Source organism: Anser anser, assembly GCF_964211835.1.
Source record: "Anser anser genome assembly, chromosome: 1".
NCBI classification, from domain to species: domain Eukaryota; kingdom Metazoa; phylum Chordata; class Aves; order Anseriformes; family Anatidae; genus Anser; species Anser anser.
The window spans coordinates 98,700,102-98,726,499 of NC_139720.1; the positions used below are offsets into that span (position 1 = coordinate 98,700,102).

General features: G+C 43.8%; 1 long non-coding RNA gene across 2 annotated transcripts; it reads right to left on the reverse strand.

Annotated features, from left to right (window-relative positions):
* Positions 1-5,374: 5,374 nt before the first annotated feature.
* LOC310892262 lies at positions 5,375-7,881 on the reverse strand. 2 transcript variants are annotated; one of them, XR_014577995.1, is made up of 5 exons: positions 7,690-7,881; positions 7,517-7,592; positions 7,268-7,423; positions 6,819-6,978; positions 5,375-6,456 (listed from the first exon to the last, which is right to left on the reverse strand). It is a non-coding gene; the product is annotated as an uncharacterized lncRNA (long non-coding RNA). The 2 variants fall into 2 exon arrangements; XR_014577996.1 differs by having other exon boundaries at positions 5,375-6,978.
* Between the last annotated feature and the right edge of the window lie 18,517 nt (positions 7,882-26,398).

Consider the following 26,398-nt stretch of genomic DNA (forward strand, 5'->3'; position numbering starts at 1 on the left):
CCACTGCAGACTAACGAAGCCTCTCCTTGTAGCAACGTTTGCTGCGGTGCAGGGAAGCTGCCCTGAACCCATGCTAGCTAATCTTCCTTTCACCTGTTCTGGAAGGAGTCTAAGCCACCCTGTAAATCACTGCTGAGAGGAATGCAAATTTCCAAGCTATTATTGACAGCGTTGCCTGCCGTTGCTTAGTGTTAGCCATGGGCCACGTTGTATTTGTCAGAGTGCACAGTGCCTGAGGAGTAAAGAGTGTCTTAGATGCGGAAGAATTTAGCTCTGTTGAATGCACTGCTTTGGCACAACAAGCCTGTTATGCGGGGCAGGGTGTGCATAATTCACATTAGCCCGGGCCGGGAAGGGTTTGTTTCACGGCAAAGGGAGATGGAGAGCAGAACTGTCTTTCCTTAGAGACTTTACTGTGCTCATGGCATAACTGCTGACTGCTAACAGGTGGGTCCATCAGGGCCAGAGAAGGAAGTGTCAGGGCTGACTTAAGGACAGTGGGAAGGGGTCATCTCAGCCCTCAGCAGAACCCGGAGAAAAGTCTCCTAAGGTCCTGTAACAACAGCTGCTTTCAGTGAGGAGAGCAATAGCTCCATCTCTAACACGAGGCAGATTTTCATCTCCCAGCACAGCCACACAAAGATGGAAGGCGAATTTACAAAACTTGTTCACCAATGCTCTTTCAAATGCCAGTTTAGGAATTATAATGTCGGGTCCACCTTGTTTAGCTACCACGGGACAAAGCATTGCCTCCCTGTATTGCACTAGGACTTTTAAATGAGTTGGTTTAAAGCAAGGTTTGTAAGCACCCTTTTCGTGCTCAGATGGATGGCTCAGACACTTTAGTCCCAAGCAAAGAGAGTGTTAACTGCTAGGAGGTTTTGTTGCTGAATCTACTCCCAACCAATTTTTACTTCCCTTTATGTACATAGCGAGATGTTTTCTTCTCCCTCCATTGCACAAAACCATCATTATAGCTGGCAATTACAGCACCAACACTGAAAACCTCAGCAGGCTCACAGAGTGTAGCGTCCTCTCAGTCTGAAGCACGTTTTCTCCAGGTCAGTGCAGGAATGCAGCTAAAGTCCTGCTATTATGCCTTCATCTGTGAACACAGGACTTGGGTCTCCAGAGCAGAGATGTCAGCCTGGCACCTTCCCTCACTGCTGCATTCATTTAGCACTGTTTAAAAAATGTATGCTTAAAAAGCAAAGTTTGGTTGTCTAAGTGCAAGGGAAAGTCTCTTAATTAGCACTTAAATCAAAAGAAGGGGAGAAATGAAGGAAAAGCGTAAAGTGATTTAACATTTTCAAGTGAATTTCCTGGCCCTTTCCCCCCCCCCCCCCCACCCAATCTCCTTTTTTTTTGCTGAAGCTACTGAGATGACAGCCCCTTTGGACCAGTCTGGACTGAAGAGTGCTGTCTGTAAAGCACTACACGGGGACTGCCAGTTCATTTCATCCTGACTGCACTGATTTATACTAGTGCCCGGTCAAGGATTAAACCCTCCATCAAATTTTAACAGCCCCTTGTCCCTTTAACAGTCCGATTTTGAGCAGAAACCCTTCTTAGGCCCTGGATGTCTCTATGGTAACACAACAAGATCTTTTTGTTCTATCTCACCACATTGTGTGCATATTGAAAAGCACGGTTAAGATATTTTGAAGTGGAGAGTCCAGATCAGCCAATTCTGAAGCCTCGCAAGAAAAATGATTATGCAAATTAAACTCCTAAAGGTGAATGGAAATGAATGCTTTCAACAACAATACGGGTACAGTATGAGAAATGAGAGCAGCGGTCTCAGCGAGGTGCCTCGCTCAGCAGCACAAAACCCACTACACCACTCGCCTCACTTTTTGCTTATCTTTGCAAAATGGTCTGAGACAGAATGGGTCACATTGGCAAAAGCATTTCTCGGTTTTGGGGCTGGCATTCCAGCACAGCAGAGACTGAGCGCAGCCACTGCATGCAGAAGGATAGTCTCTGGGATCTTAACAGTGTTCCCCTCACATTAAAAAAAAAAGATGGAAAAGGACAGATGCAGGAAATAGAGCCCTGAGCTCCGGGCCAGACTAATAGAGACAGTAATTTAGAAGTTTGCTTGCCCCCACCTTTGGGGGAAACTACATCCCATATACTTTCCTCGTGCCATCTGACTTGCAGTTGGCTGCTGTCTGTGGTATCTCTCACTTGCTGGTTTCCCCAGAAAACATCCCAAAAGGATCTTGTGGGGTACTACAAAAAGGGTCTAGTGGGATACTGCACATTGGGAGGGCAGAAGAACAAGCTGCATGCTAGAGGGCACAAAGCAGAGACAGAGGAAGTTCTTACCCCTTCCAAGTCATTGTTCCTTTTCTATTTTTTTCATAGCTATCATTCACCTGCCGACTGCCGTTTTTGCATTCAAATTCTCATTACAGACAATATGGAAATGGGACATATATAAATCCAATAATTTATTGTCAGTGTAATTGAAATCTTAACAGTCTAATCAAAGAAATATTATTTGCCCAGATCTCATTATTGCAGGAAAAAAAAAAAAAAGGAAAGAAGGAATAATATTACCTGGAAAAAGTTTAAGTGATAATACATTTAAACTTACTTTACACAATATTCCTGGCAAACACCCTCCCTTTCTTTTTGCAGGGCAGATTACGATGCTAGTACGTTCTTTCCCCTCCATCTAAGGTCCATATGGAGATGTTTTTACACATTTTCTAGCAATGTTTTACACCTTACTCCTTCTTCCTTGGTCTGCAAGTCCACACTGCATCCATATTTACTACACATGGAGAGTTTTACACATGTTGGATTTTGTTCTGTTTCATTTTTGATAACCTTAAAACTGCTTTTGCCATGCTCTGAGGTCCGCGTTTCATTGTCTCATCTCTGGTGAGTTGCTCATAGGCCTGGGATGTCCAGTGTTATCCTGCACCCTCTATCTTATCACCCCTTTCTTGTTCTCCTCTGCTTTGCATTCTCTGCCCCCTCTTTCAAGGTCTGTGTTATCACACCATGCCTGGATTTCTCTGTGCTGTATCAGGAGCAAGGCATACATGACCTCTAACAAAACTATCCTTTTGAAAACTGGGAGCTCCCAAAAGATACGAGGTAGCAGCAGTTGGGTCCTGGTCAGAGACAGCATGTTCTTCTGGGGGAACACAGTCCTTCACATACAACTGGAGAACTAAGGAATTCTCCAGATTTTATGGAAACAGATCGGAGTTGTCAGTTTGGTAGCACAGATTCAACTCTATTTAGCTAAATTAAGCCCTTAATAATAAATTCACTTTTTTCTTCATCTGTGTGTTCTTCAAAGGCATGCACTGGACCAACCTATGGGGGGCCTCATTACCAGTAGCCCCTTGGGGTGAAACTGGAAAATGAATATGAAATAAATCTGAGAAGTCCTAGTTACTGCTCCCAGTATCATTCGCTGTGTCCAAATACGTCTAAAACTGGAGCTTTTACATAGGCCAGATGCAAGTGCTTCAACTGAATTTTTAGCAAAAGTGTTTTTACTCATATTGCATCTTTTTGTGGAGTGATTCTAGTCCTAGTGCTTCTCAAATAAAGAAGAGATTTGAAAGGTTTTTTTTTCTTAAAGCTTTGAATTAAAAAAAAAAATAAAATATTGCCTATAAGGTGACTAAGCTGAGAAAAAAATAAAGTTACTTTTTAAAAATCTTTCTTACTTCAAAAATAATTAGCAAATTAACAATTTCAGCAAAGTCAATATTCATCTCAGACTAGATTGCTCAGGGCTTTGACCAATCAGTTTTTCAAAACCCCCAAGGACACAGACTTCACAACCTCTCTGGGAAACCTGTTCTAGACATTAATTACCTTCAGTAAAGAGCTTCCTCCACCTTCTTGATGACCTCCACGGATGCACGGAAGGATGACTCTTTGGTCCCCGACCCCGTTCTTCTCCAGGCTGAAGAAGCCCAGGCCCCTCACCTTCTCCGTGTTTGCATGTGGTAGTGAATCAAAACCTTTCTATCACTGCAACAGTACTTAAATTCAATCTGTTTTATTCAACAGATAATCAGAGCAAGTTTATACCGATACAGGGCATGCTAACCAACTAAAGTTGTCTCAGTGTGGTATATGAACTAACACAGTTAAAAAAATTAAGATGTACGTAGGGCAGGCAAGGTCTAAGTGACTTTCCTGGACATACACTGAAAGATGATGCAGACATTACTGCCTGGGCACTGGGTTTATGCTTCTACAAAAGGTTGCATTTGGACATCTCACATTGACTCCTGAGCCTTCCTCTAGAGGCTCAGGGCAGCTTTTTATGAAGTATCCTCCCCCACCCATTCAACTCCCAGTTTAACATACCACAAATTTCTTCTGAGTATAGAAATGTTATCAGCTCCAGTTACCAGGGATACTATGTTCTATAATGGTTTCAAGGTGGTGTTATCTCCAAGGATGAATCCTTCTCCTGAACAAGAACAAGGCAGCTGGCTTTCTCTAGGAAGGCAAAGGCAAGAAGGTACAAACCAGATTTTTCAGAAGTGTTTCATAAACTGGACACTAATATTGTGAAAAGACAGGAGCACAGTTCATGTTTTAGCTGTACCAGAAGGATAGCAGGGCCACAGAACAGACCTTGATCCTCTCACCCAAACAACACTGACTGTTAATTCTTTCCTTCTTACCCCCATTCCTCACTGCTCACATGTTGCTAGTAAAACCAGAGGACTGTGCAATGATGCATTCATGTCTTTGGAGTCAAACTTTCAAACCTTCCACAGTGAATTAAATAAAGGCAGCAAGTAACATGCAACCAAGGCCCAGAATATGCCTTGGCCTGCAGCCCAATAAATGAATCCTTAAGGAGCTGGCATCTCACTTCCACACAAATATAGCACTACAGTCTTCTCTGCTCATTACCAATCCAACCCGAAATACTGGGGAAGACTACAGGAAAACAGACACTTGGCAGAGACGCGGAGTTATTTCCCTGCATGATGATTTATGCAGTGATACTTCCTAAATCGCTAACACGGGGAGTACAAGCTGTGCAGCGAACAGTAGCCCCAAGGCGTGACATGGAGGTGCACGGTGGAGCTCCCACAGCAGCCTTGCAAGTCCTACAGACAGACAGGTACAACACTGAGGTCTTCATTGCAGTGACAGCTTTGACTAAAATTCGCTTAGCAATATATATTTTTTTATTTTATTTTTTGAGGGGGGGAAGATGTTCCTGCTCCCAAGTGCAAAGGGACAGAAGTTTAGTTTAAGCCTGCTTTCCCTGCATGCTTTAATTAGGCTGCTAGATGTGGAAACATGGCAAGGGCAGCTAATGCCCTCACAGGACCCAGGAGCTCCAGCCTAGCTAGTTTTCCTCATCTCCTCGGTCATGCCTGTAATGAGGCACAGTGACCTGTTTCTGACTGGGACAAACTGTTTTACAGGCAAATTTACCTTTTCCATAGTCCTGTGTTACAGTTCCAGCCCACCAGAAGGCAAAAACACACATATTGCTCAAAGCAAAACTTCAACATCTGGTAACACTGGCACCCCAAATCACATCACCTACAGCATCACCGGACATGAACCTTTGCAATTCTCCTCCTGTCCTCTTAAAAAGCCTTCCTCTGCTCATTTTTCCTGGAACCAAGCTTGGTCTCCACGAGGGGAGGGAATGGCTACAAAGACAGAAACTGAGGCATTTATGGAAATGTCATGAATTTATTAAGCAAATTATGTCATGAATTCATTAAGCACGAAAGCTTCAATAGTCCACTTTTTCACTAGTGAGCAGCACTGCTTTCCAGAATAGTCTCAGCATTTCTCAGGTGCTCTCTCTCTCATTGTACCTTTATTTCTGATTGTGCAGCACCAAGCATGCTGGGCCTGAAATTCAGGTGTAGTATTCCTCGACTTTACAGCCACAGAAATAAAGAATGTGATATGCCTAATTGGAGGTGTTATCCAGGCTATAAATTATACAGTCCTGTCAAAACTGAATTAATCATGTACCTTTCACCAGTTCAGCTGTACTCTACCCATTAATCCATCTTCACTGAGATGTATTCTAGTGTTACAAATAACTCATCAGTTTCAAAGGCATTTCTCCCCAAACCATCCCCACTCAGGACAGACAAGATTCAGATTCAGCCTTGGGTTAGTGATGCTTTTCTAGGCATTAAACCCCTGTACAACAAAAACTCTCTCATCTTTAATGCCTGATGGTCATGAAGGGACAGAAACGGGAGGTTAATGCTATTAGAGAAGGGCAATTCCCAGCCACACAAAGGGGACACGTCTTGAAAAGACTCAAGATTTTAATGCTATGACATTTTTGTGCATAGAAATGCATTTGAGTCATTTTTAAATGGTTGCACAGCTAATTTCCCTTTGAGTTCTCCACAGTTGGATTCATTGAAATGGAGGCAACTGTGTTCACAGTGGTAGTATTGTAGTTGTGAAGGCTTTAGGCTGTAGATGAGAAATTTTGTAGGGAAAGGAATTATTTTTTATTAGATCAGCTAAGAGATGGAAAAATCACACAATCTTTTGGGCACACAAAGCCTTATTTAAGATTTAAAAAAAAAAAATCTGGATTTGAACACTAGGGAGCAAGGGAGTGGAGAATTGTTCCAATAGGCCTTTTAAGATTGCTAAAATATTCCTTTTTTTTTTTTTTCTTCCTGCAAAAACAGTTAGTTGGCACGTGATGGGGTAAAGAGCCATCAGGGCTACTTTAGGATGAGTCACGTAAGTGAGTTACACTTCAGGACTCATGAGGAACAACTCCACCCCAACTCATTACAAAAAAGCTTATAGGGTGCACAACTTGCCTGCATCCCATCAGAGTGCACAAATGACTTTCCCTCTCCATCTGAGACCAAGCATCAGCAGGTCACTCTTGGCTAAGAGAACAAGTGGTTATTCCCAAAGGAAACCCTTTTTTTTCCTGGAGTTCAGTTGACTTGAGCGTTTTTTCAGGGAGGCCAGTTTCTAAAAAAATAAATAAATGCAACAAATGCAGACATGAAGAGAAGTGTTACACATTTAGGAAGGTAGAAGAGAAGCTGAAGTAAAAGAATGTCGCAGATCCAATTGGGAATAAGAATTATCAGTCCTAGTTTTTACAGTGATTGGGAAGTGCATAACAGACATGGTTCCATGTTTCTCCAAAAGAGGGCAAGCTCAGCTCTCCAGAACCCATTGTGAGAAGAAACAGGGTTGCTTCCTGAGGACAATAATTGCAGAAGGAAGAACAAGACTAGTTACAGAAATGATGTACCTTTAGGAGGGAAGGTAAGAAGACTTAACTTCGGAAGATCATGTATTAAATATATCCTCAGTCAACCTGAGACAAGTTTTTTGGCCTCTTCCACAGAGAAGGTATAAGCACTCCCTGCTAAATTGGCACTTCTTGGGCTCTACAGCATTCTTACACCTAGAAGAAGGGAGAAAAATCTCTTATTTAAGGCGACATTTGAGCTGAATTGAACACTAAGACATGCAAAGGCACTGGCAGAAAGTCACTTACCTTTGTGCTCCAGGCACTGCACAGTATTTTCAGGCTGATTGGGAAAATGCTACCCCAGTCTTGGGCTCAGAAAAATCTGCAGCCACCCACCAGGGAGCACCAAATATGATCAGTGAAATGAGGCAGAGTAGAAACCCCACAAACTAATCCAAAGAGAAAGTCCTTGCCCACACCTTCCCAAAGCAGATGATGCTGGGTAGCTTCTCTGGGCTGGAGCTACAGTAGGACCCTACCCCAGGAACAAAACTAAGGCTTTTTTGCTGCCATTTAAGCAAGATCCATTGACACCAGAGATGACCCAACCCAATTTCACAGTTGGCCCCGTTTGTATAATAGCAACCATCAGTAAAGCTGCAAAGGAAGACTTTCGAGGCTCTGTTGCCTGCCTCTATTAACAGCATTTCCTCATTTAGCTCTCACAAGTTTCCTAGCAACATCCTTGCATGCACATTAACACATATATTAGATCTTGCACAGACACCTGTGGAAGAGTCAGCTATGGTGAAGGGCTGGAAAACTTTGCTTTTATGTTGACTTTGAGGGGAAATCAATTTGCTTCAAGAAGCAAAACTCTTCGAGGCAGCAAAGGCTACCCACACACTAACGAGACATTTGTAAAACCATGGAGCTCTCCTAGTGAAGGGAGAACCTGTTGCATATGATTTCATTATCGGCAGCTGCTAGGTAAGAAGGCAGTGGGTTTTCCCTGCAGCTTTCAAAGAATGCAACCGTCAATACAAAAAATAAAGCTCTGAATAATACACACACACATGCACACACACACACACACAAACAAAAAAAAGTCCAAGTAGGCAGACACTGGACACAGGAGCAATAATTCATTTCTACACAACCTGTGTCAAAACCTTTGTCTCTAATATCTGCCTGTTTGGGTAAACTAGATGATATCTTTATTTTTCACCACCTGAGGCAGTGTCTTTCTTGCCTAAACCACCTAGTGGATGTGTTCAATGTCTCTAGTACTGCCTTGGTGAATCCACCATAGAAACAGGACTTGTCCCAGTCTGCTGGGTGGGCTAAAGCCTCACACACCAACAGTGTGTACAGATCGGGAAGATGAGGATTCACCATATACCCAGGGCAAAAACTCAGTAACTAGCAGGAATGAGAAACTCCTATTTCTTAAATCTCACTTGCAGCACTGACACACTTGGGGATGAATAACACCCCAGCTGGGGCAGGGCAGAAATTGTGCCAAGTTCCTCATACCGCTGAGGTATACCAGCACCTCACAGGAGCAGCAGATAAGCAGCATTTACCTACCACATTTGCCATGCAAATAACACAGAACTGAATAACTGGCTTGGACTGAAATCCCTTGGAGGCTCCTCAGCAAGCAAGGAGCATTTTGGACCCCCCCTTAAGATTATCAAGATAACCTTGAGGTCACAAAACTCCCAGTCCACCTCACCCTGTGCTCCATTTACCTTCACTAGAGGACTAACATGAACTGTAATTTTTCACTTGGCTGGAAAATGAGTTGGAGCACACTGAGTACCAACCCCGTTTCTTGCCCTGCTGAAGCTTCATGCAGCAGAGATGTGTACGATGCAAGAAAATTGCCTTGAGCTGAAGCAAATACTTTAGGGAGAGCACTTCGCTTTTGAGGCAAAGAGAGCATTGTCTTGTCTACTGCCGAAGAAGAGGTTTATGAGAAACATCCTGATTTTCTTCAGCCTTTCAGATGGGATATCCAGCCCTGGGATAGGCTGATGTCCATGGGCAGAACCCTCCAAACCTGGGGGTGAAACTGGTGTCTCACAGGTCTGTGCCCAGCGGTGATGACCTGGAGCAAAACCACTGCCAGGAAGTGTGCAAATGTGCATCTCTTTGATTAATGCTCTCAGCCTGCCTGTTGACAAAAGCAGCAAGAGGATTTGTAATGCCTAAGCTTATCATCATCACACTTTGAGAAAATCCCTCTCCAAGAGACAGTGTAAATAAGTAAAGTTTTACAAGTTAACGGACTCTCCTAATTGAAGAAACCCTTGTAAATTAATAACATTGAAGCAAATGTACAAAGACTCTGCTGGCTTTCTGGAAGATGTCTAATAATGTCCACATTTACTAAAGCGCCCTGAGGAGCTGGTCCCCAAATCTTATCATAATTTGTTGAGACACTAATGATAACTAAGTTCTACAGCTCTATTGTAAGAGCTAATGGACATAGGGGAAGGAGAACCACCAGTAAATCTTCCCTCCTGAGCCATCCAGGTCCTTCCACTCCTACTCCCTTCCAGTCCCACGGTGAATGGGCAGCATCTCTTCTTCCTTCAAGGAGGTCCAGCAGTACAACAGTGAAAAATAATCCTCAGAGCTCCCTTCAGAGCCAATGTAGAAAGTCTCAGGAATATATCCGCATGTTGCTCTCCCTGCCAGAGGGCTCCACACCTCACAAAGACCATGTCCTCCCACCCTGAGTGAAGACATTTGATAATTAAGCAACAATTGGTGAAACATTAAATATTGCTTGGTTTCTATTGCCTTGTCTAATGTTCTTTTTGCTTTGCCTTCCCCCATTCCTGCTATTGCTAACTAAATCTACCAGAGGAGAAACTGCAGCTGAGTGAATAATCCAATGTACCATTTTTTGGACAAACTTTGTCTTTCTTTGCTCATGGACGTTCACAGCAGTTCCTACTATTGCATTCACTGTTTGAAGCTTTTAGGCTATCCACACTGTATTTATTTTGACTTTAAGATCTGTGAATATTCACTTGCTCCCAGTCACCTTGCTCCCAGTCAGCTTGCCCACCCATAAAATTGTCCTGGTGTTACATGCATTTAGTGGAGGCCCCCCCTCCTTTGCTAGCACTCTATAAGGACTGGAAACCACTTATGATGATCCAAGTTAAGTCTGCAAGGAAATTATGAATTAAAAGCAGATCTAAGCCACTTATAATAGACATGAGAGTGCTCAGGGAGGAAGGAGAGAAGGAGATTGTGCTGTTTTAACTAATCCAGGGCAGGGCTGTGTGTAAGAGCAGCCTCAGGCAATGGAGAGGTGCCTTCTTTCAGACTCAGCCGTGCCAGTGGAAAAGGAGATATACTTCACCTTGCTCTTGTTCCCCATGCAGGAGCATAGGGATATGCAGGACTGCTGGGAGAGCAGTTCACAGGAGCCTTCCCAAATTCAAATCATGGGGGAAAAAATAGTTGAAAGCATCAAAATGGTTGATACGAGCTAAGCTGGATTGTTTTGCACACCTTGGGCCCAGGAATAAAAGGCTCACAGTTTCCCTGGCAGATTGACAGGGCTGGTAAATCCCAACAAAGCAGCAGTGGCAGCGTGTTGAAGCAGCTGTTTTTCCCATCAACACGGCAACCTCTGCTCACTGTGGAGGCTTGGGGTGAAGGCAGCTGGCATCAGTCCCAGATCAAAAGCTATTTGGAAGCCAACGCAACAAGCACCATCTTTGTGGCAATGGCCTGCTGTGCCCAACCCAACAGCAGTGAAGGGAGGGATAAGGGCTTCCACCATGTGCAGCACCCAGCTCTTGGGCAAAATAGGCTAGACCACAGGGTCTAGCAAAGTATGGGACAAGGACCCCACCACCTGCTTCATCAAAGCTAAATCATTAAGCCAGGCTGGCTGCTGTGCTCAAGCAGGTAGAGTACTTGTAGGACACGTAGGACATGGACTTGTAGACATACAGGGCATGAGAAGAAGAATGTTTCTAGTGGCCCACAAACTGCAGTTATTGCAGAGGGTCCTGGACTAGTCTCAGTCCTTTGTCCCTGAAGCAGTCAGTCCTGCTGACATGGCTGAGAAGCCCTGAGATAGCTCTGAGAACACACAAGGGCTCCTGAGTTCCAGGGATTTCTGCATCCCACCTGTTCAGGTGAAAACTGATCATATACACAAGATGGAGCCTGTCTCAAGAGCTCTAAAGGGCTCTGTGTGCAGTTGCACTAAAATGTCTTGAACTGGCAGCTCTCATTTGTCATAGACCCCATATAGTCAGAGGCAGTTTCGGTCAGTGAAACACACCTGATTTGTGACCCAGTTGGACTGAAAGGCTACAGCTGATAATATGCTATGCATTCATGCTGAACATGGATTCAAGCCACCTAATCCTGACAAGGGCTTTGATGCTTTTAGTTATAATTCTGGTACAACTTAACTTACCACTTCAGTAAACTCAGTAAATCACCAAGGCAGGGATTCATGAGTAGAAGGAACATGGGGTCTTTTCAAGATACAACTGTTCTGAATAAAACTTCCCACCTCCCATACCACAAACCCTGCAAGACACTTGGTGCCCTGGGTCCCCACTCCCCATCTCCCTCTCCAGGATCCATTGAGCAATGATGCTCACCTAGTTCAGACCTCTTTCTATAAACTCATCACCCAGAGGACAGACAGCTGCAAGTGATTTCTGCAGTCTGATGACATTCAACAGAGCAGCACCTCTGGAAGAGTGTAAGAGGGAAATGAATGGATATGGGATGTCCAAGTCATGGTTCTGATAGCCTCCATATCCCATTCCCTTTGCCTTCTTACACATTGGATGTGTGCAGTAAAGTTCTGATCACGGCCAAAGTGAGAGAAGAGATTTGCCACCAGGTCTCAGACAGCTCAGCAGAGAACCATGCTTTGCCCTGACCACTCTTGGCCAAAAATAGCCCAGTTTTCCTCCGCACACATATGTATAGTGGGCAGGAGACCATGACTGTCCAGCTGCCTCCAACAATCTCCTGCCATGGGTAGCCCTGTGCCTAGATCAACCCCAAAGAAGCCCCAGGGCCTGGAGCTCACTGGTACAAAGCAAAGAGGCCTGACAGTGTAGAGCAGCTACTGCAGTCACAGCTACCAAAGCCAGCAATTCTGCTGCAAACAGGCTCTCATCCCCTGTGAAGTGGCACAGTCCTCACAAATTGATCTTTCTTTTTCCTCCTCCTAGAGTTCCTGGTCTCTCTTCTGCTTCTGGGATGCATTGCAGCTCATGGTCCTCTCCCTCAAGGAGTCCCAGTGAAGCACTCCTTCACTGAGCCCAGAGCAGTCAGCAGGACAGAGACTTCAAAAGCCTGCAACAGCATGTGCAGTCTGTGGGTTCAAAACAGGAGAAATATATTCCTTCTACATTACTAAAAGCCAAACTTCTTTCTGAGCTTGGCAAGCCAGAGATGCCGTGCCATGGCAAGGTCTTGTTCTTAACATTTAAATATGAGTAACATCCCTTTGGCAAGTAAGTGCCTGTCTGTGGTAGAACAAAGAAGCCTATTTTTTCCCTTTTTTTTTTTTTTTTTTTTCACAATGCATCAAGCAAAAGAGAAATTTTACTTGCTTGCATCCCCAAAACACGCAGAAGAAAATACACTGCTGAACTATGGGCAGTCTTTAAGTGTCAGAATCAGTTCTCCATCAGTGCAATTCTACTCCAGGCTTATGGCATCTGCAGACTTACAAGCTGCATGTCCCACAGGAATGCACAGAGGAGGAGATGTTCATATAGGGGGAAATATATATTTACAATATATCCGTGTTGTGCAGCTGCACTGTGTACTATCATGCAAGCTTATCATTTTTTTTAAATCAGATCATCGCAGAGGGGAAAAAGCTCAAATTCAATGGTCTAATGGAACTTCAAAATATGAAGGTTGTTTGCTTTAAAAAAACAAAAAGTGTGAAAGCTGCTGATAAATCCAGCAAAATTGATTGGTGTATGAAATCATTCAAGTCAATAGATATAAAGGTGAGGGAAGCAGTGAGAAACAGCAGTTAAAGGTGCTGATAGATGGAATAAGAGAAGATAAAGGAACAAATGAGCAGTGCTCCTCTCCTCCCAGAGGAGCTGAGCTAAACCCCAGAGCTCCTTGCAGCCTCATGCTTCAGGGAAGAGGGACCCTAAGCCAAGCTGAATCACAGGACTGTCCTGGTTCTCACAAAAGCCCAGCCATGCCAGTTGCTGCTGGCCAGACTCCCAGCCATGCTTGTTTGGGGAATGGCTCTTTGATGTCCTCTCAACGGATTTTGGTGTGAGGGGACTGTGCCAAGGCCAGCTGACACAGGTCACAGCGTTTCAGTCCCCTGCCACCTCTGCTGGAAGGGCAAACCAAACTTCTCCGGGAAAGTGAGGTGCTGCTCAGCCCTGGCTTCCCCCATTTTCATGCTACCAGCTGGTCTAATTTCTCTTGACATTTCTTCCGTAATAGCAACAGCAACATGTCAGGATTAATTAAGCCAAACAGTGGGCTAATCTCAAAGGAGAACATACATCTGCCTTGATCTGCCCCCACCTAAAAGGCAAGGAGTCTTTCCTGGCATGAGGAGGGGAAAAAGGAGAAGGCAGTGGGAACAGCGAGTCATCTTCCAGTGGAAGGAGCACAGTGAGCAGCATTTAGCTGGTGGTGTGCAGGTGAACACCAGCAAGGCTTCTGCACTTGACCTTGACATCAAGCACCCATGGCCCAAAGAGTGACCTAGAGCTGAAGAGCACAGCTGTGCTCCCCACAGTCAGGATGGGAAGGGAAGAAGGTCCCCTATGTAACCAACAACTAACACAAGATGTAAGCTACTTTTCATCAAATCACCTTTCCTCTTCCCAGCTGGGACCAGGAGAGGGGTGTGCACAAGAGCATGTGCAGAGGTAAAGGATGCTCATACCTCCTCATAGCCACAACAACTGAGCACTGGCCAAGTATCTGGCCATCTTCCTGCTCAAAGAAAATGACTCAGGCCCCAATTCCTATCTAGAAATTGAGTATTGGATCATCCTTTCAGCTTAGCAAGTCTTGGTGACACTGAGTGCAGCTACACCTGCAGAAACATGGGTTGAAACAGGAGAAAGGGCACTTGGTGATCTCACACTATTTGGCCAGTGATGCAAGAAAACCGTTAGAAATGACCAGGATGTTCTCACTTCCACTTCTTTCTATTTTCTTCTCTCAATTCCAGCCCTGCTGCCAAACCTTTCATCCTTCTGGAATTCAGGCAAGGAGCCATAGGCTGTCTCCTCTGTTCTTCCAGTTCTGTATTAATTCATACACGCTGAGCCTTGTCACTTTCACCAAGGCAGCAAGTGGCTCAGTAATTAGAGAAATTCACACAATTGTCATAATGTTTTAAGGCAAGAAAGGTATATTTTAGTAATAAAAAGGAGCTGTCTCAGTAACCAGCAATACATGTAAGATAGACATGTCATAACATCCTGCACAGACATAATTACCTAAATACTAGTGCTGGTTGATTATCAAAAATCCTGAATTGTGAATCACAGCCTTCTTCTTGATACACTCTGCATGATGTCATTGCATGTCAGTATCTGGATAACCATGGAAATGCTAGGCTGAATGAATTCTAATTTTAGCAAAGATTTACTTTTGTCCAAAAGACTTCACCAATGGTATATTTATTATTGTGCTCTTACAATTAATCCTCTTGTCAGAGATCACAGAGAGAGTTCGATGAATAATCAAGGAGGCCAACTACAGAAAGAATGACAAAGAATTCACCGCAAAACCTGTAAGTCATTTGTCAAAGCTGTTTATTAATAACTTTCAACACAATATTGAGAGAAAAACAGGACTGAAATGAAAATCATGTACAGAAAAAAAGAGCGTTACATAAGCACTGAGTGATTGAGCCCACTTTACTAGGTAGTAATACTGGAACAACAGTCTCTAACCTGTGTTGTACAGATGTTACAATACAGGGTGTTAAAGGGTTTGACCTTATTTGTAATACTCTGCATCCTTCAAGTGCTAAGACAGTGTCTCAGATGAGATATTCAGTCGTATTTCTGCTCCATTTCTATCAAAATAAGAATAGTTATTTGGCAGAAGGTTCACCAACCAAACCAGGCTGGGTATGGAAGAGAACAGAGAGTTCTTACAGGTCTGTTTTTTTTTTTCTATACATAATGTTGTTGCAAACACCTAGATCTGTGGATTTCCTTTCCTGGCATAATCCTGATGTATATTGGTCTATGTATTATGCATTCAGATACTATGGTGTATAAAACAAATTCCAGTAAATCTCTTGTGCTCAGACATCTCCAGTTACACCAGGATCCCAAAATTCAAGCCTGACTACAAATCCAAGTCCATTCCATGCCCCAGCACTCATGAAGAGCTCCATCTCTGTTAGGGTCCATGAAGAAGAGGCAGTATATCTCCAGAGACATGGCATACAATTCTCAAGGTCACTGTACATCCTTAGGCATACTCCATCTGCATCCACACCCCCCAGCTTATTGCACTTTAAGCCTGTCCACATGGTAAGTGGTTTTCTAATACTAGCCATAATTTTGCACCCAGTTGGCATGTGGAAGGCTATATTAAGCCCAGACGATTAATGCTGTGTTTGCTGAGAAGCAAGAAAATAGTCTCTGTGCTATTATACTCTGTCAGCTTTCCCAAACACTTCAGGCAACTAATTCTGAGGACTTTTTGACTGAATTGACATAAAATGCATCCTTCCCCTCTTGTTGCTTTTTAAATGCGTTAGGCTATTTTTATACTGCTGTCTCAGAGGTCGTTGGCAAGAGCATGTTCTGCTTCCCACCAGGCAGTCGAGGAAATTTATGAAGACAGTCAGGTCCCATTTGTTCTGGTCACCCTCGGTGGGTTTAAATGTCAGCATAACATGAATGAGCATCACAATGTTGTTTGTTATCAGAAGCCCCCTGGATCTATACAGGGGGAGGTGTTTTGGAACAGTTACAGTGGTTGCTGCTTTCAAGAGATGCATGAAGAAAATGTGGTCATCGGTAGATGTGAAACTGGAGAGAGGCCACCTGGAAAGAATTAAGAAAGCTGTAAGAAATGCATCAGAATAAAACTTGACAAGCCATTTTTAAGATAGGCAAGGTGGGTGAAAGGTTTAAGAGAAGGACTTATTTGCATATACTTAGCTTCTGGGACTGAATGTTTTTTGTGAACACATCATTCAGAAGACATTGCAGCACAGGACTCAGTTTCCAGAAACTTTCTCCATCCTCCTGGTGTGAAACAAAGTGGAAGGACTGCTCTTAAGTATTTAGCTGGTGCCCCAAGAATCTGAGATTATGCTCGGGTAACTTTTTACAGGAGCTTGCTATCTGTTGCTGACTGACAAGGAGCACACCAAGGTGAGGTTTGCAGCTGAGGAGCGAGTTAAGCTGTATGCAGACACAGCCAGTGAGGGATGTAGGTGTCTATGCTGTAGGCACCTGAACATGAACTAGGGGCCAAATACCTCTTTACAATCAATGAAAACCAGTCAATGCAGGTGGTGGAATCTGGAGAGCCACTAGGCTGACCAGTTGTGTCTATTTCAGCAAAAACTTACATCTCTCTCCAGACTCCACCACCTGCATTGACTGGATCTGTGCTGAGGGCAACCTCATAACGTTCCAAAAACCCACCATTGAGTGTTGGGTTTTGGAGCTAACTCCTGAAGTTTTGGAAATTCTCCCACAGCCAGAGGCCAAGGTGAAACACTTCAGTCATTCTCTGTCCAGCTGTCCTTGCCTTATTATTATGACCTGCGTTCCTTGTGTGTTGCAATGATTAACATTAGGTGTCTGCCTTCAAAGTGTTAACTGAAAACACAGCCTGACCTGGTATCAAATATATAGGCTACTGCTTTGCAAACTCAGGTTGCTTTAAAACATTATAATCAGTGAGACTTTAATTTCTCTGACTCTTGTCATCCAGGCAATGGGGCTTCAGCAATTCTGAACAAAAATCAGTCTGAGGGCAATCAATCAGATCATTGATTTGTATGCATAAAATGAGGTATTGCTCAACTGCAAGATTTTGACATCCACTAAACATCAGACACAGTGGTACAGAAACAAAAACTACAGGTTTAAACTCCCCACTGCAGATTAATTGTCTCAGCAGTATTTTTCCTGTCCGCAGAGTTGCCACTTCTTAACCAATAAGTGTTTTCCATATGGAAGCTGTATTTTGCTGGCTGTCTTCCCATGAGCTTTGTGAATAGGCAGTTCCAGTGGTGCAAGCTCCTCACTTGGAACAGAGAGGGTGTTGATGAAAGCTGCTTTCAAGTCAGTTCAATCCCTCTTGGATCAAATGATGCTTTGGAGACAGAGGACCTTCTGTTGCAGCAGCGAGAACAGAGTTACTTGTTTTACCGTAGTTTACGATGTCAGCACAGCCATGTGCACAACACAACAGACAAAAGGGACTACACCACGGCTGTAGTGCACCCCCATCTCAATGGGAATCCTAGAATATGTATTAGTTCCTTGCGGCTGACCTTAAAAAAAAAAAGGACAAAGAATAGGGTGTTTAAATCTGATATATCTGAACCTGCTGCTAAGATTATTTATTTATTTATTTTGGAGAGAGCTAGCAGCTTTCCAAATGGCCAAAGGGGTAAATTAGTTGTAGGCAATGTAATCTCTGATTAGGCAGAAAAGTGTGGTCAACAAGAAAAAAGCAGTCAAGACATATCTCTCTTGCCATCCAAGATGTCCTAATATCTGAAGTCATTGTGTACTCTGTCCTTCTCATTCCTGGCATATTCCGAATTGGCAGATAATTCCAGGGCCCTGTCCTCCTCTCTTGCCGGATTGCTGGGCCAGCTTCTCAGCTCAAGAACTTACTGGTGGAAGTTCTTGGAGGATCAGGTATTTCATGTCTGAAGACTGTCTATTGCCTTTAGCATTCTCATAAATAACACAATAGAAACTTCAATATGATAGACTGCATCTTCTTTTTCAGATAGAAGATCACACCTGGTGACATGATTTATACAAATGCAAAGTAGCCATTTGCCATGTAAGACAGATGAACACTGTGGAGATCTTTTCATGCATGTTTTTGGAAAGCTGAAAGGCAGTCTATTACAAAATCAATACAAAGGCTTCAACAAAGAGGGAGGAAACAATCTGTCCTCCATTTTCTGGCTGTATAGGACAATACACTGACAAGCTGGATGATGTCAATGGAACACTGGAAGAGTTGCTCAGAGGTGCAGAGACTCCATCACTTGGATGCTTTGAGAACAGGTTGTGCAGCTGGCAGGATGGACAATGGTGAAACAGACCCTGCCTTTTGGAAGAGGATTGATTGGGATAACTTCTCAAAGTCTATTAAAGCCGACCGGTCAGTAAACATTCCAGGATCTGGTCAGGATCAAAGCCCTCTGAGCAAGCCATTCCAGACAGGATCACGGATGCATTAGTTTGAGACCCACAGCCCGTGCTGCCCTTAATTCTGCATTCCCAAACATCTGCTGGAGACAGCAGGGGTTCAAATCTGTGGGAAAAACAGGAGTGGTCCTTCATACCCAACAGCGAGAAGCAACTCGGTTTTGGGTAGAAAAGAGCTCTCTGCCTCATGCAAAAACATTGCAAAACCCTTTATTTGAGTTACTTGATGCAAAATATCTTTGCTCATTGGTGCTGGAGCTGCTAAATTAAGTGCATTACTTTCTATAAATGCTTCCTATTGTCAGTGGGTTGCCTCTTACTTATGACCATTGTCCCTTCTGTTGCTACTGAGGAAAGAAACATAGAAGAGAGCTTTTGTTTAATGAGCCATCACATTTAAACATCATTTGTCTCATCTGTTTTCCTTTTCTCATCTACCTTTGCTCATTACACTCCACCCTGCCTGGCTGTTAACAGCATAATCATGGGGAGCGACATCATCACGAGCTTCCTTGTACCAGAGTGATGCTGCTACCTGCTGCTTTCCCCCTATTCACCATCTCTGATGGGACTGAGTTTGCCTAGTGTCAGGGCCAGGGTAGCAGCAGCTTCAGAGATTACTTCCTCCAGAGGACAAACAGCTGGAACTGTGTTTCCCCATATGGAGTGGGGTTTTGGCTGGATTTTCTTGGTGCTGCCTGTGACGTTCACCTTGTCCTTTCACACATCTGTCACAGCCAGTCGCCAGCTCCTTGCCCCTGAAGAGGGCATGGGGTGAGGGAAAGAGCCAGCAGTCTGTTCTGTACAGATGGCACATCAGCTGTGGTAACACTCAAAGGGGACAGGGAAGAAAAACAGAAGCAGCAAGGTGGCAGACTGGTATTTACACAACTCTGCAGAGGTGCTGCAGGAGATTCCCCACCTTAAGGGTCCTCCTGTGTTTCCTTCCCTGGCCAGGAACTGCAGCAGGTCTAAGCCAAGCAACCAGGAAAGCAGCATTCTCAATAAAAGCGCAAGGATTAGGGGTAAGGGAGCTGCTTGATCCAGTTGCAGCTAAGACTGCAGATCCCAGACAGAGTTAATGGCAGTAATGATCTCCATAGTTCTCACCTTCATGTGCATGCTAGAATCTGAGCCAAAAAATTACACTCGCATCCCCAAGTCCCTTGCTGAGTCAGTTTTGGGGGCAAAAGGTACTCCTATTGACTCTCACCATGATTCAGTTCCATCATGTAGAACTACAATGAAAACTCAGAGTCTATGTCTGATACTTACCACCATGGCTTAGACTGCCCATATCTTCTCAGGTGTCCAGCACCGCGACATTCAGATTCTGGTGGCACTTCTCATCTGTGAAGGCAGTACCAGAACCAGAAATCTGCAGCAGTACCCCGTGGTACCTGTGGCTTGCCATGTTGTTCACATGAAGGAGCTAGTCTGTTGAGTTTGGTCTGGAGATCACAGTAAATGAGTAGGTCAGGACCCCGGCAGTGGGAGGTGCCAGCTGTGGAGCCAACATTCTTCTGGCTTGTGTGCAAACAGCTGAGTCTGGAATAGCTGTGAGTGGGTCAGTGACTCTACAGTGCTAATAGGAGGTCTTGTTAGTCCTGCTATACAGGCAGGTCCTCAAAGGAAGCGTCCACATTGCTGTAGTGTCCACAAAGCTGTACCACCATTAGCTGGCTCTTTATGTTTCTGGACTATACCAGTCGGATTGAGTTTTTGCATGGTATTTCATCACAGGATAAATTGAAGAGCCTCATTACAACAGAACACAGAAAACTAGCTCTGAGGAAGGCATATCTGAGAACATATCATAGCCTCAAATCCCTGTGGAGAAAGTCAGATTTCATTCTTCTTCCCAGACCACTCAGAATACTCAGCAGACACTCTGAACCCCCCACCAGTGGGAAGGTTAGAATTAACCTCAAATAAAGACAGCTCAACCTCAATATGTCAGAGCTGAACAGCCCAGGGCAGCCCCTATGAGCCTGCCTTGAGGTCACCATAGTAGCTCTGAGAATGGGGGTGTAGTACTGTTGGGGGTAACCCCATCCGCAGTGCTGTACACATCCCAGTACCAACTGTCAGCACAGCGGTGGTTTCAATCTGCAGCCAGCCACTGTCTGGTCTCAGTGCCACGACATAGGATTCATAGTGGTATGGCTGTTAAAAGACCTTGGATGTTTATTGAAAAAGGGCCAGAGATGAGCAAAGCTGCAAGCCATGTACCTATAAACTCACCAACCTATCTGGAGGTGAAACATCTACTTCCCTGAGGTTTAACCCAGTGAGCTCCACAAGTGGACTTGACCTCCTCCATACTGCAACCCTACTCCAGTCTTACAAAGACACAGAGGAGTTGCAAATCCCCAGTACTCACTAGATGTTCCTGACCTCCCTCTCCTCTTCTTCCTTCTGACCCACGCTCTTCCAACCTTGTTAATTATTCTGTATACCTTCCTTTCAGAGGGAGGGAAGAGACTTTCAGGACACTGTGTCCTATGCCGGCGCAACACAACTGATTTCTCTTTTATGAAGGGCTTGATCCAGTGCCAGGGAACTCTCTCTTGCTCCCATTTGGTTCTTGTTGTCCTCCAGATCCAACTTACTATTTTAAAGCTACATCCTTCTTATGCAGCAATACCCTCCAGCTTTTGTCTATGTGGGAGAATTTTACCAGTGTAAGCTAGGTTATGAGACCGAAAACTATGTAGTTTTACTAGTGAATATATGAATAAAAATTCCTTTCCTTCTTAGTCTTAGTGATGTTTTGGAAGAGGCTTAAATTAAACCAAAAAGTCATTTATTCTGACAGAATGCCTGCAGGGGACATAAACCACTAGTGCCTTAATTATGCTTGTATGCTCATTTTGATTGCTTTAATGTCTTTAATTACAGTGGTAACACTTTTCCAGTTTAACAAGCTGGGAAGACAATTTGGCTCAACCAAGGAAGCTGGAGCACGGGTTATGGGAGATGTACAACACCTTCCAAAATGGATTGCTTCTGCCAGCTTGGAAAGAAAGGGTGCTCTCGTTGTCATGCTGTTAGGTCAGCCTGTTCTTCCTTTGGGGCACTGATGAGGCAGCATTTTCAATGGCAACACAGTGGCAATGAACATGCTGCTATTGCCACTTTTGGCAAGAAAACTTTGTGGGCATATACAGAATCATGGAAAATAAAGTTGAAAGAAACATCAAAGAACTGTCTGTGCTCTCCCTCCAGGAGAAGACAAGATCATTTTGCCATTTTCACCCAAACTCCTCTAGAGGCAGAAGACCCCAAGCCATTTATTCTTATCTATCATTACTGTACTATTAGTAAAGACTTCTCAATATCTAAACTGATCTTCCTTCTGTTTAAGCCAATTATATATTGTCCTATCCTGCCGGAGACACAGCAAAAATTATCACTCTGAAGCCCGTTAAGGCCAATACAAATTAAATAGCAAAGACTAAACTGTGACTGGTATATCCGACAACTGATATTTATGTACATCTAGATGGAAGGCACAGCCTGGACTATTTTTAAGGGTCCTCCATAGACTCTATAAAGTGCTAAAAAAACTTCACTGCGGACAATTTAAATCCAATTTGCTTAGATGGAAGAGAAGGATGGGAGCTTTTTCCTAGTGCTTGCAAAAATGTGTTTGACTTACGTCCAAAAGCATGTTAATTCAGATCCCTTAATAACACAGTCTGAAATAGAATTTAATTGATAAGCAATAGATGATATTTTATCTTAGCAAATTTAATCCTAAGTATCTGACTCCATTTGAATGCTAGCAAGCTTTGAATTCAGTGCTCTTTAGCATCCTCTAGAGGTATAATTGCTAACAGAATGACCTCTATTGGTGTTCTTTTCCAACAGATGCTATGAAATAGTATCTCCACTCTCCAAGGAAATGGTCGCTTGGAAGAGGTCACTCCCAGAGCTAAGAGCACACCAAGCTAAAACCTACACCAAATTCAAGATTTGGGCTGGGGCTAACGAACTAGAGTGTACTATTCCATGCCATTCATGAAGGAAGCAGCTGACATCTTCCAAACAGTTACACATTTCCAAAAGTCAGCCTCTGAAGAGCCAGCATCCCCTCCATCTGACAATCCTATTTCTCCCTCTGTCCTCTATGCCATCAATACTGCTCCTGTACATTTAATTTTGTGTATTCCCTATGCCTCTGCACACATGGACTTTAATTCTACAGGAAGAACTGTTTTGTTCTACCTTAAACTGTTAATCATCTCACCTTTCAGGAATGTATCTTTGGTGAAGAGCAGAGTATGGCTGTACTGCACTCCTATGCCCTTCCAGACACCATCTATTTGTGAGGAACAGTTTGAATCAGAGCTAGCATCTTCAGATTTTAAAAGACCTCAGTGGATTGTCTTCCAGGAACTGGATGCAGGAAGAGTTTCTAGTCTCTCAGTTCCAAGAAAGCAGTATATAGGGTCAGCAAACACTGGAAGCTGTATTACTATTTTTATTTGAATACAAGTTCTCCCTTCCCAATAAAGAACCTTAAGGGCTTAAGAAATCCCCCAAGAGCTTTACTTAGGGCTTTACCATCATCGGAAAGTTCTGCTTCACCCTTCCTGCCTTTGGTCCTTAATCCCTGGAGCAGCTGAGAAGAAAAAATGTGGCTGATGTGGCTAGTTTATTCTCCCTGAGCAGGTCAGTGAGACACAGCACAAATTCACAAACAGTAACTCAAGTGCTGTCTGGAGATGTCAGCGAAGAACATAACTTTGCTCCTTGGCTTGGTTTCTGGAGGCACTGCCAAAAACTCCAGTGCCAAGGACAGGCAGTGTTGGGTTACCTACACATTGTAGTCTACTGTACATCTCAGCGACCCCCATCCCTATCCCATGACAAGTAGGGAAGTTAAAGTTGTCATGTATCCATCTAAATTGTGTTTTTATAGAGGCAGTCAAAGCAGAATGTATCACTGCTCATCTCAGCTGGCACTTCTTACATCAACTAGTTCAGCTAGTTTCCAGCCTGGCCAAAAATAAAGGCTGTGTTAAAGCACATCATTAACAGTTGAGATAAGCCAACAATTACCAGTCCATCACACAAGATGTGCCAAGATTTGGATACATTCTCATGGCCCAAAAGGGTATTGTCACCATCATTCACTGCTGGGTCAAGACAGCCCAACTAGAACAGCAACAAGAGCATGGGATGGGGAAACAAAGGCAGAAATAAATGGAATAATGCTTAGGATAAGCATATTACTCTGTTAGCAGTTCAACCCCATTTTCAGCCTTAGTCTCAGACCCTACACATGCTCTGGTCTCTACACAAAAACCTCTTTATTTCCTATTCAAAATACTGAAGTCATGTCTTTAAAGTCAGTGTTAAAGTCAGTCTTAGAGTCAGTGTTTTCTTTTCCTGATTTATCATTTAATAATCTCTTTTATCATGTCTTGAGAAACTTGCTGGTACTTATACTGCCCCTGTCCACCCATTATTTTGGAAGATCACTCCTTCCTAGCCACCAACTCCCTCTGCTCCCAGAAATCAGGTCTGACTTCTGTAGGCACCAGACCACTCCTGTTTCTGGAAATAACAGGAGTTATTTAGAGCCAGGTGGAGCACACACTTGTCCAGGCCCTGTGGGTTAGGACATTCGTGAAAGTTAAGGTAAATTAACCAAAGATGTGAAATGAATGCACGTGAATTAAAGCATGTTAAACCTTGTGTGGACATTAGAGGATAAAGTGACCTTGCTTTGCTTTGTTTAATTGTCACCATAGTGAACGGATGCTGTTTTCCTCCTGCATTAGAGCACCCACACAGGGGTTTAATGCACTTCAACTTCTGCACATTAACTCACACCTCACACTAATTTGTCTTAACTCCCCATGTAAACAAGCCCTCAGAGGACTGTTTTTTCCCTCTCTCATGTGACAGTTCACTTTATCACAAAGTGAAATGTGTTGAAGAAAACTATTTGCAGTGAATTTTCCTTCAGTTGTGCCTGCAGTGACATCTTGGTTGTGATCTGCTGCAGAACTTCTCCCTCTGCCTAAGTTTGTCTGCCTTTTTTCCTCCTTACAACAGCTATATTAGAACAGCTTAAAATTAGTAAAGCACCATCCCTTTACCAGGCAGACAGGGACTGTTAGCCTGATCTAGAGGTGGGGTATGGAGGGGATCCAGTCAGATTAAGTGCTGAGCTCTGGTTCACATAAAGTATCTGCAGCTGAGCACAGAAACTATCTATATCCAGGCCTGGAAACGTCTTTTCTCCTCCCTCAGTTGATTTTTTCCTCACTAGAAATAGTCAATGAGCTTCTGCAAACCTCAGTATCATGCTAGTTCCGTGGGAAAGAAAAAGAGAAATAAAGTACTGCCATCTCCATGACTCCTGTGGGGAGACAAATCTTTCCCTCTCACTCTCCCCCTTTTCCTCCATCCCCTTTTTTTTTACATGAGAGCTGCAGGAGAACTTCGCATTAAGACACTGAAGCCATCACAGTTGGAACAGACAAAGCCAGAGTGAGGAGGGAGGTGATGGAGGCTGAGACAATGTATTTTTAGTCATTTCGATGAATTATGGAGACGTGAAGTTGATAATTTATTGAAGAAGGGAAACGGGGGACTCTATGTAAATGTTTTCAGATGAATAATTAATGTGACTTTCTAGCATCAGGGGGTCTTTAATTAAAGCCTCTGTTAAACAAGGCAAGTCAGATGGGCCCAGCTCCTTGCAGCAGCTAATTGCACCTTTCCCATGTACAGCTACGATTCAGAGATGAAGCATCATTTGCATCCATAAAGAAGGACAGATCCCACCTGGGGTGAGTGGTGGGAGGCTGTGGAGACCAGCTCAGTGGCCCCAGGACTGCGGTGGTTTGCATCACATTTTAAATTAGTTTGGCATAGAGGCCAAATCAGGGGGGAAGCTGGGAGAGGGGAACAGGCAGATCAGAGGAGGGAGGGGGCACTCTATACTATGAGGAGCACAAAAAGCCACTCACAACTCTCCGGGGATTACAGGCTTTTCAAGACAGGGATATCCACGGTCTTACTGTCACTGTGTGACATATTTGTCTCCCAAAAGCCTGTCCCATACCATGTCTGTCCAATACCATGGTGGCTCTTTGCCCCATGGTGAAAGACAGGGTCACAGCATAGGAATATGGCAGCATTTGTAGGCAAACCTGTGCCTTCCCTCTATCCTATTGCTGTTCTTATTCTCACCATCCTCCACAAACACCACTCCCTCAGGTGAACATCAAGCCTCGACTCTCCCTTCCTGCAGGGAATTCACAGCTAATGTGGAGAGTGTGGGATAAAAGTTCAGCATAAACATGAGTCAGAAGAGAGCATCCGCTCCCTCTGGTGCCAGGTGATGCTGAGACAAAACTAAAGCCTTCTCTCTTACAAGCATTTGGCATCCCAGAAGGTCTATGATTATTTCCCATGGGGAAGTATAAAACCTTGACAGCTTTAGGCTTCAGAAGTTAGACATGGGGCAATCACAGAATGACAGAAGCTGCCCCAGTTAATATCACTGAGGAACTTCCAGTATAATACTGAAGTTGGCTTCTTTCATTCCCCTAGGGAACAGGAGGTGAGTTTCCAAACAGAGGGCCAAATTCTTGTGTTTTTTTTTTCAAGAATGATGTCTAAATTAGACACTGATTAATTAGTTTTGACACCTTGGCAAAGAAGCAGTGTCTCACATTTTTCATTCATTTTTACTGCCAATAACATTCGTGATAACTTTATAAAGGGAGGAGGGAAC